Consider the following 9,706-nt stretch of genomic DNA (forward strand, 5'->3'; position numbering starts at 1 on the left):
TCTGAGGTACCAGTGTGGTAGATCAGAGGTTTCTATGTTTTATGCAAAAAAACAAAACAAAACAAACTGTCCAGTGGTTAAAATTAGACTGTCTAATTATACAACACAGTTGCTCATGAATTGACTGTAGAAGCTTGGTACATGCATTATTTCTGGCTCAAGTTATTCACACTATCCTTCCTTTTTTTTTTTACCCAGTAGAATAGTAGGAGTGAAGACTGTACAAACAAGGTACAAAAAAAGGTTTTAAACTCCAATTGCTAACTGAACATTTCAGAGGATTATCTGAAGGTCTGTTAGAAGCTGAATTAAAAAAAAAAAGCAGTTATGGCATAGTGGTATGATTATTTCTATTCACTGCTTATCTTACTTTTTTTAGCAAATGAGATTAAAACTACACTGGCAGATAGGAAAATGTGTTGGGATGGTTGCTTTTAAAAAATGATTAACTCCACACATGGAAGAGAATCAGAGCTGGTGAGCATTTCCTTAGAAATGAAAACCCTGTGATCTCTGCCACGTAGTAGTCATTACAGCACTGCAAGGGAGCTGGAAGCATGAGGTGAACACACTGAAGATTGTTGTAGCCCCAGAGAATTTGCATTAACTGGGTCTTAAGTGGCAGAAATGGTTCAGCTCTGACGTGAGTATAGGGACTCCAGTACTTAATAATAAAAGGAGGCAGCTCCACCATCCATCCTTCTTTCTGCCTACCATAGACAGAAACAAAGAAACTTATGGAAGAATAATGTATGGATTGTGCTATGTGCAGGTAACTAAGTTGATCACAACCATTTAAGCTGTACATCTATCTTGTGACAGAGACCCTAATAAAAAGAAGAGGGAACAAAGAGGCACTAGAGGATAAAGAAATATCACATTAGCACCGCGCTGTGCCTAGAACACAAAGGCTCTCTGAAAGGCTGGTGGAGCTGCTGGCCTGGTGGATGTGTCAGCTGCAAGAGCAGATCCCAAAATGGGAAGAGAAGTAGAACATGCAGGAGATTTTGGGAACTGCCAGCCTGATGTCTTTTCCAGCTCTTGTAGAGTCTCCCTTACATCCTTGGCTGTGAAGGGGAGAGCAGAATCCCTTGGCTGCTAGCAGCAGCTGACTCAAGTGAAAGGATTTTAAAGAGCTTAGCAGAACATGTTTTTCACAAAGTGCAGCAAACTAACTAAAAGAAATTGAGGCAGGCTGTCAGCTGGCCCTATCTCAGCTGTGTGGCTATAAGTTGCTGATTAAAGGGCTTGCCAGGGAGAAGCAGTGCTAGGCCTGAGGGGCCTGGTGGGCCTCATCTGAGGCCTCCCACACCCAGTGCCTCTGAACTCAGCTCTGGGCCCTCAGCCCCTGCACGGGCTGCACTGTGCTGGAGAGGTGCTGGGCCACAGACCTATACCTGTGGTGCAGCTGGTTCAGAGCCCCAGCTCTGAAGAGGGGTTGCCTTTCTGGCCTGGCCTGCCCCAGCACCATGAACCTGGGCCCTTGATTGGACCTGGCCTCTCTGTCTGGCTGGGAGTGGTGGGTCAGGCCCTGAAGGCCCTTGCCATGCCATGGTTTGGAACCAGGACCTCCCTGCAAACACAGGCTTCATCTCAGGAATGCTCACCTGAGGAAGGGTTGTGGCTTTTTTCCCTCATTACCAGAACAGAGCTGTACTACTAGACGTGAATTAGTGGGTAAGTAGATGCATTTAATCTCTCTTCGTATTTCTAAGCAAATGGGATAAAAATTTCAGGTTGGTTTGGTTGTCATTCAAATTATGCAACTGTTCTTCAGTCAGTTCTGGCCATGGAAGATGCCTGTGGTGTGATCACTTGTAGAGCTCTTAACTACCTTTCCCACCTATCTTAGGATAAGAACCTTGATTTGCAAATTGTTGTGCATTCTGTACTTCAGAAATGTTGGGATTTTTTTCCTACCTCTTTTCTGTGTAATGGGGAGTGGTGGTTTGTAGGACATTAGAGTGCTTTATGTGAAATTCTTCTGTTCCTTTTAGCAAGAAACTTCTTTTTATTCCCTACACAGAAACCAGCATCTTCTAGAATAATGAGAGAAGACTTAAATCTAACACTAGTCAGTTATGTAGGAGGAAGAAAAACTGGCAAGAAGTAGATATGCAAATTGCCTAATTCTGTGAGTAAAAACATCAGTTATAAATTTCTGAATAAATGAAGACTGACATAATTTTCCTTTTTACAGCTAACCTCTTTTTTTGGTAGGTATCTCTTCCTAAACCAATTTTCAGCCAACTCCATGCTAACAGTCTGAAATCTCTATCAGATATTTGATTTTTTTTTTTTTTCTTGGATGGAAAATTCTTAGATATCTGGTTTTTCATCTTATTTATATTATCTTAAGCAGAGGACATGGATTAAAATCAACAATGTTTAGCCTGACTTAGAATCATTGTCCCACATCCTCCAAAATCTTTAGGCACTTGAATATGTGATTATTACTCAGATCCTTCATATTAATTTGTTTCTGTCAGCCATTTTGCTTAAAATTAGAATAGTACAGAGACAGTGCTTAGTATCAGATATGATGATATTATATTGCTCTATGGGTTCCCAACCCTCATCCTCTAGGACAGTCTGGAGGCCAAAATAAACATCTGTTTTCCTTGTCTAGGAGTACCACTGGGGCTAGTTCTTCAATTTTCCTGAGATTTCTGACAGAGAAACTAGGCGTACTTCTTTTTAAGGTGTCTCAGGGTATCTTTTTCCATAAGAGTACATATGGCAGTAAAAATCTGGTTATTCCTTTGTGCTTGCAGCTACGATGTCAAAGAGCAAAACACGACAAATTAGAATCTCTTCTTGCAAAGGCCACAAAGTCTTTTCTACCAGTGAGAATCAGTGAAATTCATACTGGGCTGTGTGTATTGGTCCACAGAAGTCACCCTGCTTTTCAGCAAGCATAGGTGCAGCCTTGATTTTTTTTTTTCCTACAGACATTGTGAAGATAAAAGGATGGGTTTCTAAAAAAAACGCCGAACTATTCTTTCTTTAAGTGGGCAAATATTAAAATCATAGAATCATAGAGTTCAGAGGGACCTCTGAAGGCCATCTAGTCCAAATCCCTGGAAGCCATCCTTGCATCTCAACTTGCATCTCAACTGGGAGATGTGTCTAGGAGGCTATTACCTTACTTTCTTATTGTGTGATGTTACTTGTACAAAAATCTGAGCAAAAAATAGGGCAAGAGAAGAAAGAAACAGCAGGTTTTTTGAAGCAAGTCTCTGCTCCTGTGAAAGAAAATGGTGTTGATACTGAACTGAAATGATAGAAGCAGCACAGTGCCCTGGTTGCTAGCAAAAAAAAAAAAGAATTTGGAGAAGACAGTTATCTGAGGCACATAATAACGTGTGGACTTCTAATACTAATTTTGCTGTCTCCCTAAGCCTTGAAATGACTGCTAGCTCAGACCAAAGCTCCATCTACCTCTTAAGCTGAAGGTGATGCCACACAGTCCTTCAGAAAAGGGCTTGCTTTTTGCTTCAAAGCAACAGCAGATGAAAGCCATACTTAATTAGTTTTACTATAGGAAGGAAAGCTTTATCTTTAAAAAACGAAGATCACTTTTTTCAGTTTTGCAAAGCTTATTTGGGTACCTGAAAGGATATTTTTCAGGCAGTAGTCTGATACCAGTGTCTGGAAAAAACATAATCCCTGGCCCTTCCCCAAGTCATCTTCATTCAGATTTTATTCTTTGAAACCTTCCCTAATTGGATCTTCCTTAAGATCTTCCCCAGATAGTGCCAAGTATCAAAAGTGACACTGAAGATTACAGAAGCTAATGCTTTCACACATGGCATTCAGTGACTTGCTCAAATCTTGCAGATTAGTACAATTCACATAGTGCCAAGATATTTGTGTTCATTTTAGCTGTGTCTCTGCTTTATTTTGCATTAGTCACACACGTTAGACTAAGTCATGAGATCTTTCTGTAGGCCCTAGTTTCCTGTTTTATTTGATAGGATTTTACAAGTCCTTCTGTGTTTGTGAAACATGCCACGATGAAGTGATAAGCAGTATTAAGGATTATCCTAAATAGTCATTTACATTGTGCAGGTAAAATCTGCTGTTTAATAACTACTTCGATAAATTTTTAAGACCCCAAGGACAGTGTTTCAAAGTTGTGGGCAAAAGCCCAGCCTCTTCTGTTTTGTTGTGAGGTATGCAGTTACTGGAGTAGGAGGATACCTTAAAACAGTGACGTTTTCTTTCCTCTTCCTTCACCTTCCCCTGTTTCTCATAAAATTGTTTATGTATTGCACAAGCAGCACGCAGTGTATGCCCCCATGCCTCTGCAAGGGCTCAAAGCTTCTTTGCTGCAGCAGCAAAAAAAAAAAAAGAGGAAACATTATTTGCATCTTTGAAAGGATTCTTTCATTTCTTCCCCCCGTAACTTGCAGGTTTCCAGGACAACTCTAAGGTGACAGTTCAAAATATATTAGCTGACCTCTTCAGAAATCAGCCTGCCAAGAGCCCTTTTTCCTCAGAAAGCTCGCTCCTCACGTTGTTAGCAGCCCCCATCAGGAACACTGGCTGTGCATATCCAGCCTCAAGAAACCTTTACTCTTTTCTAACCTGGAATCCCTGCCTCTAGATTTCACTACTTCCCCTTGCTATCTCCAATGGGTTGTGGAAAACCAGTCTCCCGTGTAAATCATCTTCATTAGCTCTTAGCAATCCAGTGCTTGGAGGTGCAGCATACAGACTAAAGCTGCCTCTTTGTTACGCTGTTGCTATTTAGAGGTGGCTATGCTGCATGGCATAGTGGTTTGTTCTTCCCAAGAGCAGAAAGACAGTAGGAAAGGTCCATCCAAATCACAGGCACCAGCTGTGGAGTAGTCAAGGGACACTTCCTTGATACAGAGGTAGGTAGGTTCCTTGTTGTGGCAGATTTTTGTGCAAAATGGTCTGGTCTTAGCACATCCCAACAGAAAGTGTTTTTCTCTTAAGTAATAGCAAGCCTCAGCAGTTAGCTGTGCACACTTTTGGTGTGTTTTGAGCTCTGTTTAAGTCCTCTTTAAGGTTTAAGATAAATCCTTATCACTTCTGGCAGGGTGTAGTTTAAGACAAGTAACTTCATACTGATCTTTCATCTTCGTATGTAATCAAAAATGTGAGTTACATATGTGTAATGGAATCTAAAAAGATATGGCATAATGGCTATACCATATGTAATTGAGATATTCTTATCAGAAAGCTGAAAGCAAACTTGCTTTTGCTACTAAGTGAATCAAGATGATCTAGCACTGTGTGGAGAAGTAATGAATGCAGTTAACTGACCACAAGTGCTAGCACCACACAATGTAAATACAGTTCAATTTGGCTCATCAGTTTGTTCTCAGATGCATAGCAAGAGAAATGGAAACAGTCCCAGGAGACTTACCCAGATGTACATCCCTGCTTCTGAAATGGAAATAACCACAATGCTGACATTGAGAGAGTACAGGGACTTTCTGAGAAGTTTTCTCTGGAAAAAAGTAGTCTTTTTGTGTGGGAGCAGGTGTTGGTGGTCAGGAGTAAAGGCTTGGGTAACTGTTACCAGCGATATGAGGGCTGCTCTAAAAGTAATGCCTCCTATTTTGTGATGGCTCACGTTACCAGAGACGAATGTTGGCAGTATGGCAGTAGATGTTGAACCTTCCTGCCAGTCTGTGTTACATTTTGTTACTGTGCAACAGATGGCAGCAGTGGGGCAGTCTGACAAAATGGCGTCTGACATGGATGTGAGCACAGTTAGGCAGTTGTTGGTGTGTTTCAGCAGTGGCAAAAGTGACAGTGGGCCACCTCTGCCAGTGCAAATTTTTGCAAGTATAGCATGTAAGTTCTTGTTCATTGCTGGTGAAAATGCATAACTAATGGCCATGACTAAGTTTTGTAGCTGAGAATTTGCTCTATCAACTAGTGTTATCATGCTCCTTGTATCTGTTGTAGTTTCCGTGGAAATAAATAGGAGGGTACTTTTGGAGCAACCTACATATGTGGGTGCACTACTTTCCTTGTGTATAAGGATTATTGGAAAGACTTCATTAGGCACAATCCCTTACTGAACATGCCTTGACTCAAGGTTCCCAATGTCATGGGTGTGATAGCAGAGCAAAAAGAAGCCTTCTATTCCAAAGAAAGTATCAAAAATGTCCCAGTATTGGCCTCACAGTATACAAAACATTTCCGAAATGATGGCCCAGATTGAACTCAGCCAGAAAAAAAATCAGAGGAAGAGCTGCTTCTTAGATTCAGCAACTCTGAAATTTAATCAAGCTTTATTGCATGATCAACCTTCTAGAAATGTCCACTTGCTACTGAATAGAATGGACAGATCAGAAGAACGGTGACTTCTCTGGGCATGCACTCTGGCACTTGAAATCACTGGCAACTGCATAAAGATCTGTGTGGATGTGAATGTCTTTCAGACATACCTGAAGGACCTGGGGAAGGGAACAGGAAGTTGTTTTTGTGCCAAAGATGACCAGCCTCACATGCAAATAATAGAGTATTGTGTGGTTTTTCCCCAGTTCAGTGAATAGTCCTGAGAAACGTGATAAAGGAATTCACAGAGTGAAATACACTAACATAAAACGTCTCTCTCATTTTTTAACCAGACCACTGAAAACTTTGTTTTGAAGAAAGTATTAAATTATTGCAAGATTATTTGGACAGACCTTAAAGAGTTTCTATATATGTTGGTAAATGGTGGTGGAATTTGGTGTACATAATGTGTGAGCTCCAGTCTAAATCAGGAGTCAGCATTTATACTCCTGCCTATGAAAATAATACAGATGCTCATTAATTGCCAGCATTATTTGAACTGAGTGTCTGTAGAGCGACATTTCTGTATTGTGATGCCAATTCTTTCAGGCGGTCGCAGAATCAGAGAATGGCTTGGATTGGATGGGACTTTAAAGCCCACCCAGTTCCATCCACCTGCTATGGGCAGGGCTGCCGCCCACCAGATCAGGCTGCCCAGGGCACCAGCCAACGTGGCCTTGAATACCTATGGGGATGGGCCATCCCTGTGCCACTCAGTCCCTCCCCATTCTCTGAGTAAAAATTTTCTTCCTGAAATCTGCCTTAATTCTTCCCTCTTGGAGTGAGAAGCCATTCTTCATCCTGTCACCATCTGACCATGTAAAAGTCAGTCCCCTCCTGCTTGTAAGCTCCCTTCAAGCACTGGAAGGTTGCAGTGAGATTTCCTCAGAGATCTCCAGCACGGTCAACCCTTCTTCATAGGAGAGGTGCTCCAGCCCTCTGAATTGTATCTTGAATTTATGTTCTTATTAGCTTGTTCTACAAATTAAAATGAAAGGCCACTGAACTTCAGAATTCAGCCTACAGAATAAAGGAAATTGAAATGTTGTAATTTTTCTGTAGAAAGTCTTTTATCTGCAGAATGTCTCTTTTGCCCTGTCACCACAAGAGAGTATATGAATAAAGAAAATCTACAATTTTGGAAATGTCAAAAAGTTTTATTGAGTTGTATGAAAAATAATTGGAATATGCATATGTACGCACTATTTAAATATGGATACAGGGCTACAAGACTAGCAGCAAAGCTACAAGGGCAAGTTTTATTTCTCCATTTCAAGTTGGCAAGAAAAATTCTTAGAGCAATGTAGAATATATAACAAAGATTTTACTGAATGCAGGTGATTACAGTTTTTCTCTTTGTGGAAAACTGAGTAAAACTCAGATTTGGTCAAGTTGTCTTAGCTTGTAAGGATTTAGGCTTGTAACTTAAAATGTTACCATTCTTGAACTTTTCTCTGACAAGAGAGCAAACCTTAGTATATGATTAAGTTTATCTAATACATACTTCCTCCTGTACGCTTGGCGCTATTTCTTGCTCTACCTGTTTGGTGGCTACCCTAAAATGTACGATCTCTTTCATAAATGAGTTTTTTGATACATCTTTAAGCCTAGAAAAAAAATTTCTAATACAATGGCATCAAGAATATGCTTTCAGGATTCTTAAACTCAATAGATTTGGCTAGACAGAGTTGATCAAATGGATGCTAGAAGGCATATATTACAAAAACACAAGTCAAGTGAATGTGTAACTGCCAATGTGAGCACAGCACCCAGAAAAGCAGAAACATGGCATTTAGGTGTGGATCTCCCAAATCTGGGGGGAAGTTTAGTTTTCAAAATGTAATTGTAGTAAATTTACTGTATTCGGGCTTGAACAAGATGCTTTTATATCTACATGCCTATCAAGAAACTCACTTTACATGCAGCTAAACACAACATTTTGCAATGTTCTTTTGGAAAATCTATGAAATTCAGCTGCTACCAGTTGATTGCTGATCCTGTTAGCAGAACTGTCATCAGTTACTCTTCTAACAGATATTGCACCTGTACTAAAGAGGGGTCAGGAGTGGTAGTAAAAAATGACCCAACCAACAATGGGGCCATTAGTCTGATTCAACAGTGTGCAAAAGGAAGTAATTAAGGTGACATGAAAAAATGGAACATACATTTTCTAGAGGTAGATCGTGCTGTACTGATCTGGTTTCTTTGATAAAAGAGATTATCTAGTTAAAAGAAATGATGTGGCTTTAATTTGCCTGGACTTTGGGGAAGCTTTTCATATATTATCACTCTGAAAATCTTGCAACAGGGTGCTGCACTAGGAGTAAAGACATATGACGCCTTCAGAGCAACAACAAGCAGTTGATGTTTGGTGTGATTGAAATGTAAAATGGAAAGGAGAGTGGATGGGATGCGACAGACTACTGAATTTATGAAGATGTAGAGCTGTTGGAGCGGGTCTGGTGGACGTCATTGCAGCCTTCCAGCTCTTAAAGGGAGCTTATAAATAGGAGGGAAAACAACTGTTTATGTGAGTAGATGGTGATAGGATAAGGAAGGGGAGGGAAGAGTGTTAAACTAGAAGAGGGAAGATTTAGATTAGATATTAGGGCAAAATGCTTCTCTCAGAGAGGTGGTCAGGTGCTGGAACAGGCAGCCCAGGTAAGATGTGGGTGCCCCTTCCCTGAAGGCAGTCAAGGCCAGGTTGGATGAGACCCTGAGCAGCCTAATCCAGTGGCTGGCAACCCTGCCCATGTCAGGGGGCTTGGAACTTGACGATCTTTAAGGTCCCTTGCAACCTAAGCCATTCTATGATTTTGTGAAATATACTTTTGTACAATACAAATCACTTATTTTGAAGATAGAGGGGAAGATATTTCAAGAAATTAATAGATCTGGTTATTGATTGAATTCTTAACATGTATTTATCAAGCATTAAATTAACGTTCAATGATAAGAAGAAAACTGTACTGCTGTTAAGTGTGATTCTCAGCGTAAAGCAAGGAAACTTTTCTACACATGAGTAATTTAGAGATAAATGTAAAAATAAAACACTGGAAATAAATAGCTTATTGTTTTAGTCTTATCGGGAGCATGTGTACTTCAGGTGTACAGGTCTACTCATAACGATCAATATTCAAAGGTTTTGAAGGTAGAAGAAGGAAATCACTGTAAGATAAGATTAGTGAAGCACTAGAACCGATGACTCAGAGCTGAGGTGGATGCCTCATCCCTGGAGATGTTCAAGGTCAGGCTAGACTGGGCTCTGAGCACCTCATCTAGCTGTGGGTGTCTCTGTTCATTGCAGGGAAGTAGGGCTGGATAGTCTCTAAAGGTCTCTTTCAACTCAAATGATTCTGTGATTCTAAGATACAGTTACACTGGA

This window comes from Meleagris gallopavo, chromosome 5 (genome assembly GCF_000146605.3).
Source record: "Meleagris gallopavo isolate NT-WF06-2002-E0010 breed Aviagen turkey brand Nicholas breeding stock chromosome 5, Turkey_5.1, whole genome shotgun sequence".
Classification (NCBI taxonomy): Eukaryota; Metazoa; Chordata; class Aves; order Galliformes; family Phasianidae; genus Meleagris; species Meleagris gallopavo.